Source organism: Passer domesticus, chromosome 8 (assembly GCF_036417665.1).
Source record: "Passer domesticus isolate bPasDom1 chromosome 8, bPasDom1.hap1, whole genome shotgun sequence".
NCBI classification, from domain to species: domain Eukaryota; kingdom Metazoa; phylum Chordata; class Aves; order Passeriformes; family Passeridae; genus Passer; species Passer domesticus.
Genome location: NC_087481.1, coordinates 50163845 through 50174765, shown reverse-complemented (window position 1 = coordinate 50174765; position 10921 = coordinate 50163845).

Genomic DNA, 10921 nt, shown 5'->3' with positions numbered 1-10921 from the left:
TTGCCAGAATTAGGCACCTAGATACCTCTGTAGCTCTGGGTCCAGTAGCACTCATGGGTTAGATAGCTGGGATAGCAAAGCCTACATGTCGCTTTAAAACAAACACCTTGCAGTGGAATTAACTCTCAATAAAGTTTTTGTTTATTGCAGGGATTTCTACTTTCTGTGGCTGTTTTAGATATGGTGGGCAATTTAAAAATGGGGATGGCAGGTGCACAACACAGAATTTAGGTCACACAATGTTTTGCACTGTGTGATGCCTCTTGTACATTTTTTGAGTACCAACAAACAAATGTGTTGGGCCAAATGCTGATAGATGTTCCCTAGGAGGGTGTGGGTTCACATGAACAGCTGTGAAACTGAGTCCCCTGCTCCTGCCACAGTTATGGCAATGTAGTACTTCCCACCTTGGGGCAAGGAAGATCCCCTGCCCTAGGAAAAATCTAGGACAGAAGATTTTATTGAAGGTGCAGGATGGCTGTCTCTGCATCCTAGGCCTTTCCTACAGTGTGAGATGTAAGTTATGCTCATGCTTAAATGTTACCTGCCTTTTTTTTTTTTTTTTTTTTTTTTTTTTTTTTTTTTTTTTTTTATGCTGAGGGCTCTGTTTCGGTCAAAAAAGTGACTCCAGCTTTATAAATGTAAATTTGCAGCAAGACAGGGTTCTGTCTACAGAACACTACAGAACATTGTATTAAAAGCACACGTGTCCCAGGCAGCATCACTTATTCACCATGACTTGGAGAGCCAGGATGCCTGGGAGGCAGCAGGGCCTCTGCTGTGTGCATTGCCTTGCTGCTTCAGAAAAGATCCCTTGCCCTATGGTCCACACCTCTTCATCAAAGAATGAGTCTTGAATGGGAAATGTCATAGAGGATCAAATTTTAAAAAAATCTTTGCTGTTCAGTTGCTTCTAGAAAGAGTCTGAATTTTACAGAAACAAATTGAACTGTAGATAAATGTTCCAAACAGTTTATGATGTAATTTCTAAGAAAACCTCTGAAAGCCATTCTATGGACTGTTGTTCTCTCCTGGAGTTACTTGAATCTAAAAATCTGGGTCCTGCATGTCAGAGTCCACAGGCTGTGTGCAATTCACTTGTACTGAGGTTCAATATTTCAATTCATGGCAGATATTTAGGCAAATTCTAACCAATTCTGAAGAAGTAAACTGATTAAAGTGTTAGAAAAGTAGGCACATGACTGAAAATCAAAGAATATATGTGGCTCCTTCCCGAAAACCAGCTTTACAATTATAGCCACTTATCCTGGTTATGAGAAGGATTTGCTTGGATTTTCCCACCCCTATTCTCAGCCACCCAGTAAGCATGGACAAAATATTTTCTTAAAGGTTAAAAAGAGTCTCCATAACCTCATATGTACAGTGTGTCTGCTCTTTGACCTCAGCTCTCAGCATTGTCCAAAGAGTTACTAGAGAGACAGAAATAAACACCCCCCAAATGCAGAAGATTGCTGAACACATTTCTTAAGCCAAGGATTTCTGTCTCACTACAGTGTGCTGAAGTAAAAACATATCCAGGAGTTGTCCCTGGAGTCTCAAATCATTCTCTCATCACACTGGGTTCAAAGACAATGCGAGTTGTGTAGTGTAGCTGAAAGTATCTGCATAAAGCAATTCCTCTATGATGTTGTTTTGTTTCTGGCTTGCTTTTACCTGGGCTATCTGAAGACATTGTTTGAGGCTAAGAAAAAAAATGAATAATGTTTCGGCCTAGAGATCAAAAAATCAGGCTTATTTCCATAGTCGTTAGTAGCCAGTATCCCAAGTGAATCTCTTCTTTTCTAAAGCTGTACTGAAATACTGGGTATATTAGGAAGGATTTCTTTTTATTTTTATTTTATTTTTCTAAGAGTTTGTTCTTCTTGATTTTTTGAAGATGCTGAAATCTTTTTGATGTCACAAAACCAATCATAAGAGGGAAAACACAAATTTAAATGTGAGATAAAAGTGGCTTTGCATGCATGCATAACAAGAAATCCATTGAACAAAACAAATTACTTACCACCTCCACAATAGCTCTCTGCCTCCAAGGGATGGGCTGGTTCACAATGAGGAGGTGACGGCGATAAAGTCACTGTGATACTGTGATCAGAAAAGCTGCAGTAAGAAGGGGGAAAAAAAGTATATAGGGGAAAGCAAACTACAAAGAAGGGAGAGTGGAAAAAAATGGATCACCATTCCCTTGGGACTCTGAGTGACTTTCAGTATTTCCCAAAAAGTTTCACTTCAAACGTTGCAAGGCCGAAGAGGTTTCTTGCTGCTTGTCACTTCAGGGAGCTGATGGAGGAAGGCAGAGGAAAGAGGATGGCTGAATTTTTCATTCAAGTAACTTTGGTCCCATTTGGATATGCCTTGTCTGGAATCCCCGTTGGTGGCAACGAGGTGTGAATTTCCCTGATTTGGAGGGCAAGAGTGATCTCTTGGATCTGAGTTTGTTTTTAATAGGTTTGTTTTGGTTTGATTCTGTTTCCATTTACAACTTTTTCTTTTACCATTTTAAAGCCCTGAATGATGAACTCTAAGGGTTGGGGAAAGGCCAAGTGGGAGAGGGGGATGTAGTTATAAATTTCCTTTAATATTTTATGCTACAGCATTTGGGAGCCTTTTCAGATAGGTTAGCAAAACCTACTTTTCCCTCCAGACTCTCACAGCTAGCCCTGGACAGGGGTTGGTCTTATTGGACACAATCCTCTAATGGGTTTTTGAGATTTATTTTGTTTTCTAGGGGAAAGCTCAAGTTTTTAGGACCTGAAAGTCTGAGGACGCCTCAAAGAATACCATAGCTATTACATAACATGAATATCAAAGATACTTGACTTGTAGGACAAAAGTTCTATCTTCATTTGACCATCTGTAATATTTAAAAAAAGTTAAATACTTTCTGAGTACAAATCCTTATCAATGAAGGTCTTATGCCTTGTTTGTGCCCAGGATTTATCCTTGGTTCTCAATATAAAAAAATAGTTCTAAAGTGTGGTTATTACAATACCAGATTGAAAATTATAAATTTTAACGAAATTTTACTTCAGAGATTCCCAATGTATTTTTTTAGCTCAAATTTTACTGTCAGCCTGGAAAATATATCTCAAGGTTTATTTTGTTAGGAGACAAATACATCTCAAGAACATAGAGATTACACAGAATGTGTAACACTGTTGGAAGAAGCCTGAAGGACATTTAAGAAGCCTTCTGCTACTTTAGGTAAGCATCTCTCTGAAGAGCTGTTGATTTTACCAGTGATTCTGTGTCGTGAGGATCTGAAGAGCATTTCCATCACTGAGAGGAGCTGCAGAGAGTTATACAATAATCACCTGCAAATTTGACAAAGCAAAGTCAAGATCTTAATCCTGCAATTCATTTCCTTTGATATATTATCTGTCATATCCCTCTTCCCACACAACCTCTTTATACTGAGAGGGAGATGACACACCACCTGTTCCCTTGACTGTTGAGACAGCTCTTTCTTTCACCTTTCTCCCTCTCAGTCTCTTTCTTTCTCTCTCTTGACTTTTTGTCTCTCTGGATTCTTCTGGTTGTTTCTTCCATCTCTCCATGCCTTTTTTACATCTCTTTCAAAGGAGAAGGAAGATTTCTGCTTGCTTTAGCTTGACACAAAATACTGCAACAAAGAGAGCCTGTGATGAGGACTTCGTCCACATGGCCCACGCCAAATGAGGGGGTCCCAGGGACTCCTTTTGGTATGGCTGGGCTGTATTTTAAGCAAAAGGCCAAACTCTGCTCATTTCACTTTCAGAGAGCCTGACCAGGCCTTTGGGGAGCTCTGAAGTCCATGGGAGGAGAAAGCTGGCATTCATGCTGAGTGGAGGGGACGGGCTGGGCTGTGGACAAATCTGCACACCCGTGTTTGCCACCAGCTGCCCCGGGGAGCGAGGTGGGCATGAGACCTGCATGGCACAGAAGAGCCCAGATCTGAATGATGGTGTTTATACAACCAGGCTTCTCATTGCCTGCTCTGTCATTAGCTCCTGTTGGCTAGCAGAGGCTGCAGAAGATTACAATTCATTTAATTAAATAGCTTCTCACACCTTACCACATAAAGATGACCTATGTTTTAAAGTGTGATTCTCATGGTGTATCTGGCTCATAATTTTAAATTGACTTTAAAGTTTTTGATAGAGGTTCTAAAGGCTACAAAACCAAGGTTTATTTATATCTCTCAGAATCCCTGTGAAATCTTAGGGATGGAGTCACAGCATTTGGGTTCTTGTCTAACCAAGGCTCATTGATTTTTAAGCACATAAATTCAGGAACTCTATGGAGCTCGCCAAAGACAATACAGCAAGCACTGCAGCTCAGAGATCCCTCTGGGGAGGAGATGTGGTTGTAAACACTTGAAAATGTTTCAATCCAGTGAATTGTCTAGTTATAGTTGGTAGTTCTGACAGGACAACCTGTCTTAACTATCTGAAACACTGGGCAGGACGGAAGGACCAACTTGCCAAAGGTAACAAAAACCCCACAGCCCTTTGCACATGGACATGGAGCTACCATGGTCTTGGTCCTCCCAGAGATGTGCTTCCCTCCAGGCAGCTCTAATCCTAGGGAAGTGACAGATGTCCTTTGCATTGCAGGTTCACCTGAAGGGAGACTCGCACACTGCTTGAGGAGTGAGGAAGATCTTTGCAGGGAGCAGAAGCACAACAATTTCATGCTGGGTCACAGTGACCTCACACAGCAAAGCCCTCCATGCAGGGCCTGACATCTTTGGCCACTTCTAAAACTCTCTTTGTAACCACACGTTAAAGATGGGTTTATATCAGCTATCAGCGTTTTGTACAGATGTGCTGAAGTAGAAAGAACAAATGGTTTCCCTCAGGGGAAGCCTGTGAGAGAAGAAAGGTTTGTTCCAGGCTCATCCATGCCCCAGGCTGGTACCCTGCCCCTGTGTCATCTCTCCTGGTGGTGACTAGTGCTGGGTTCCAGCCCTTCTGCTCCCACAGCTGCATTATGTGGGGTAAGAATGAATCCCTCTTAGGAGGAAAAATGAAAATCTGTGCAGAAAAATATTTCAGACTTCTAAAAACATGTCAGAAGCCGCCGAATTCCTCTGCCAAAAAAAAAAAAAGTGTAGAACAAGGAGCAGATAATGTCCAAAGACTCGCTGAATGTAAGGGGATTGTAGTTCAAAACCAGGACTCTGAGGTTTGTGAGCAACAGACGTGAGCAGCAAAGAGACCAAAGAGGTTAGCACTAGATAGACGGGTAAGGAGAACAAGAGCGCTCGCAAAAACACCAGGGGAGATGAAGAACTAGCAAGAAGCTGAATCCTTCAGTAAACTGAGAGACTGAAATCTTTTGAAATCTGCCTTTAAATAAATATACAAACACAAAGTTTGAACAACTAGAAAACACTGGAGAGAAATAAACCTGTAGAAATAAAGATAATGACAAAGAATGGGTAAGGGAATATAGAGAAAATGTGAATATAAACAAATCAGCTTTCCACATTGCATAAAGCCCAGAACACTCAGGGAATTGAACAACAAATTTATTGTACCACCAACAATTATTTTTTGACAAATCATGGGAGATTCCCAGGGCCTGGAGCAAAGCAAATATTGTTCAGATTTTTCAGAGAAGAACTGAAGCATGATCCCAATAATTACAGCCTCATACATCAGTTTTCTCTCCCTGGTAGCATAATAGCAAAAATAATTTCCTGAGACCTATGGGGCTGACTTGTTCATTACCCAGAGATGATCCAGCATAGTCCTACACAGTGCTGGTGCAGGGCTGACTGACAGCCAGGGTCCCAACCAGGGGAAAGAAGAACGAGTCCCTGGGCTGTGATGGTCCAGCAGCAGCGTGCCTGGGTCCCACAGGGCAAACCTGCACAGAGAACACACAGGATGAGACCAAACTCACCTCCAAACTATAAATTATGCTAGTCCATTGTCTAAGCTAATTTTTGCCAATACTAATTTACCTGATCTAGACTCAGTGATGCTGATGGAAACATTTACCTCTGTGGAGAACCTGTGAGGAAATAATCCCAGCTCAGCCCGGCGCTGTAGGGACAACCTGCAGGTCTTGCTCAGATCTCACATTCCTAGAAATGCATTGGGAAGGAATTCAGAGAAAACTAGAAGATTTACAGATGGCCTAAAAACCAAACCCCACATTGTTAATATGAAAAATAGGATGAAAAACTTAAGAGAGAATGAGTAAGTAGCCATGGCTGCCATCAGGTTAATGCTGTTTGTCCAGCCTCTGGGAAAGGGCTGAGGCAAAATTCTTTTCCTTAATTTCTTATTCCCACCCAATGTCTGCTGGTTTTTACTTTGTGCAGGACATATATATTTCATCTATAATCATTATTTGTAGATATTTTTTAAGGCCAGAAGGGACCATTAGATCATCAGTTCTGGCCTCCTGCATAACACATGCCCTGGAATGTCATCCAAAAAGGTAATGAACTATTCACCTTGGCTGTGGAAGTGAATGAGGGCTGAACCTGTGACTGGCTGGTTCAGTGGCTTTTGGGGAGATCACAGATGTATTCTGACATTTCTTCATATAGATTCTGCAAAGCACTATCACATGGAAAATCCCAAATGATAAGCAATTCTCTTAAAAAATCCAAACCACTACTTGGAGAAAGAGAAGTGGGGAGGAAGCCCACAGTATAAATGAAAAAAAAATAAAGATCAGATTTTTCCAAATTTCATACCAAGCTTTTTATTCTTGACATCTTCCTAGTTAACTTTTGCCAAAAGTTAACTTTTGGCAAAGTAACCAGCTGCAAGCATCAGGAAAACTAAATTATAGTTTAGTCTCCAAAAGAGTAGGAGAAAAAAAATTACTAAAATGTGTTTCTACAGTAGACTTTATACATCCATTCAGTGTGATCTAATGTAAGTCAGGCTTTAACAAATATTTTTGCTCAACTTGGTTCCAGGATAAAATTGTAGAAGTTACTGAAAGGTGAAAAAAACCCTCAATCTATTCAACTTAAAAAAAAAAAAGAAGACATTTAAGGGGGGTCTAACAGAAGTATACAAAAATCTTAGCTGAATGGATAATATCAATGCATGTTACTACTTTTGATACAGCACAGATGACAGGATCGGGGGCATAAATGGAAGTTCAAAAAACAAATTCAGAGGAGACATAAGGAAGTGCTTTGTCACTCAAAGAATAATAAATGTTTGGAATGGCCTACTGGGCAAGGTTGTTGAGGCAAAGACAGTGGGCTCGTTCAAGAAGCAATTAGATGCTATCCTGGGGGAAACGCTGTATTACAAGAGACAAGCATCAATGTGTTGAATGGCCTTTTCTCATTCCTAACATTTTCTATGTTCTTTTCTCCAGCTTGTACTCTTAAGGGTCTGCAGCCTCGGTGTATGATATCAAAACTGAAATCAGGCCCAGCAGTGTTCTCCACTAAACTGGGCCAAGAAGCATAATAAAGATTTGGCCTTGCTATAAAAATGTGCCGTGCTGTACTGTTACCCTGCTTATTCCATGCTGGCTTCTGGGCTTCTAATAAAGGAACAGGAGTTGGGAAAAGCACCCAGGGTTCAAAGATTTGTTTCACACCTTGTGTCGATTCCAGAGCGAACTTTTAAGAAACTGGGGCACCCTGCCCTTCAGGTGGGAGCACTTCAGAGGTGGGCCAGGACAATTCCAGTGCATGCAGGGCTCTTTGGATCCATCACAACCTAAAATCAGTATTCAAATGTACCTTTATTGGAAGTTATTAATACTTTTTTTTGAGAACTGCTCTGTCTCTTTCAGCTTACCCACCCCTTCTAATGCTGTTTCTTCTCCCTCCAGGCACAGCACTCTACTTTCCCCCCTCTTACCCCTTTGCAAACATCAAAAGGGAATGAAAGTTTGTATTTGTTCTTTGGTGCACGCAGAGGCACCCACAGGACAGGTGAGTCTTTAGAAGGTTAGATAACATACCTGTGTAGTGCCAAAATAGGTGCACAGCTCAGAGCCTTTGGCTGAAATGGGGCACCCCACTAACTCCCAGGAGATTCCCAGCCCCTTCCATGCTGAGGTCACTGCACAATCCCGTGATCCTGGGGCAGCACAGGAGGACCCACAGAGGCTCCCAGCAGGGATGGCTCTTTAGGGAGGTGCAGGCTCAGCTGATGATAGGCACAGAGCTCCTGACACCCAGCTGAGTGAGCTGAACTCCAGAGAAGAGAGGGGTGATCCAAAACACATCTTGCATTGATTATTGTATTGCATTGATCTGAATGAGCCCAAAGAAGGGCAACGGAGCTGGTGAAGAACCTGGAGCACAAGTCTAAGGAGGAGCATCTGAGGGAGCTGGGGTTGTTTAGCCTGGAAAAAAAGGAGGCTCAGGGATGACCTTTTCACTCCCTACAACCACTTGCAAGGAGGTTGTAGTGAGGTGGGGGTCAGTCTCTTCTCCCATGTAACAAGTGACAGGACAAGAGGAAATGGCCTCAAGACACACCAGTGGAGATTTAGATTGGATATTAGGAAAAATTTCCTCGCAACAGTGGTTGCCAATCTGTGGAACAGGCTGCCCAGGGAAGTGGTGGAGCCACCATCCCTGGAGGTATTTTTTAAAAGATCTGTAGATGTGGCACTTGGGGTCATGCATTATGGTGGACATGGAAGTGCTGGGTTAACAATTGGACTTGATGATCTTAGAAGTCTTTTCCAAACTCAATTAATCTACAATTCTATGGTTTATGGAGGAAGATTTAAGGGCTTTCTGTAGCAGGCTGCATTAGGACACTGCACTGAAGATGGTCTCTCCTCCCCTACAATTACTGTGTATCCTACAGGAGCTTATAGTCAGACACAACTAGACAGTGAGGAAGTCCTCAAATACATGAATTTTACTAAAGACACAGGACTGGGTAGCTCTAACCAAGTATTCCTTCAGCGACTCAGCAAAGAGGCCTTTTAGGGAAATATTTAAAGAATGCTGCATTTGCAGCTGTGCTTTTTTTGTATGGGAAACCTCCACCACATACAACCCACTACACAAGAGAAAGTATTAGACTGCTTTTGGGGGTTGGGGGGAGGAAAATGTGTGTATTTGAAAAAAATTTTTCAGCTAAGAAAGCAGCTGAACAACTGGAGGACAGGGATGGCAATCTCTCCCTCTCCAGCCAGGGTGAATATGGAAAAAAGAAGTTTGAACGGCCATCTCCACCCAGACACTAAGGCAATGTCTCATTCTGGGCCATGCAAATAAAAATTAAATTAATATGGATTGCTGGAAGACTCACTGCCTATAATTTCTTCCCCTAAATCTTCTGCAAGTTGTTGGTTTTGGTATTTTTATATTATTATATTTTACTGGTGCAGGATTCCTACATTTCTAACCTTCATTACAGTGGCTTTGTGCCCCAGCACTCCAGGGAAAATGCATATTCAGAATACCTTTGCAAGTGCTGCCGAAGCCATTTGATGTCTGCACCACTAGCTAAGTTATTTGCTAACAAACGTTGAGAATTCTTGCCCTTCCAAAAGAACTATTTCACATGTGGTTTTTGGCTTCCTCTGCAGTGGCTCAGCAATATTATTTTATCCCAGCAAAGAGCACATTATTGTTTAATATCACTGCTATATTCCAGTGTGTTCCCAAGATGATAAATGTTGGCGCAGAAAAGAGGCAACTTTTTCAAACAATAAGTAATAAATTGTGGAAGGCTGAGGTAAATATTTTTCCATGTCCCCGAACAACTCTTGAGTACATTCCTGAGGAGTGTATTGACAATAAAATGTTTGAGAACAAGAAAATTTGTTGGATCAGGTTGTGGTTGTTGTCCAGCCTGTAAAATATCACGAAAATTCCTAGCTCTTTCTCCCATCTGTTCCAGTGTGTACTTCTGGGTACAGCTTTAACTAAAGCATTCACAATGTCTACTATGAAAATATGAATATGAATGAATTAGTGTGAGAAGACAAACTGCATTGTTCCAAGGCTTTAGGAAGAAAACAACCTGAAACACGAAGTTTGTCAGCTAGGCCCAGGTGTCTTGGTGATGAATTATTCAAACACCTGGCTTCACTGTGCCAGTAAGAACTGGAGTGCCATGGGTGACCCACCCAAGCAAGGACAAGAGGTGTCACACGTGGCTTGCTGAGCACTGAACATGTGCAGTGAGTTGTTTGTGATCAAATCACAGGTCACAAAAATCAGAAATTAATGAGTAAATGTGTCACCTCAATACCCTGTTTGAAAACTATCCATGCTAGCAGGCAAGCCACAAAGAGAAAAATATTACCAAAATCAGAATATTGTTATCTAATGTAAGGTTTACTTGCAGGTAATGCCACTGTGACCATCTTTGTGTGCATCACCTCCAACACCACCATGTGTCTGTCCAGCCCTGTACCTCCCTTTGAACCCCATCCCTACAGCTTCTGCCCTCAGGCTGGCACACTCACCCAGGAGGAGCACTCACTTAACCCACCAGGAGCCAGAGGGAAAAGCACTGATGACTGGGAGCAGAGCTGCAGGTGCTGACCCCAACCACATGAAAATTAGCACCTCAGTATGTACAGAAAAGGCTGCTTCGTTATAATTTCTTTGCACTGATTTCAAAGGGTTTTTGCAATTTTTAAATATTGAATATGGACATGTTCAACATCCTTCTGGGCCAATATCTCTCTGTTTAAATGGAAACTACTAATCCCCTAACACTATAAGGGGAAGACATATTCAGTATTCTCTGTACTTGAGACATAAATAATAAATGCAATTTAAACTGAAATTTGAGCAGACTTTCCATTAAGTAACAGATCACTGTTGGATGGGCATGGTTTTTTATATCTGGCAGAGGGCTGTATCTCAGATATGTAGACATCATGTAGAGATGGGATATTTTGTACGAACATTAATAATGATGTTCCTACATCGCTCATGCTGAGGAAATGCTTCCTA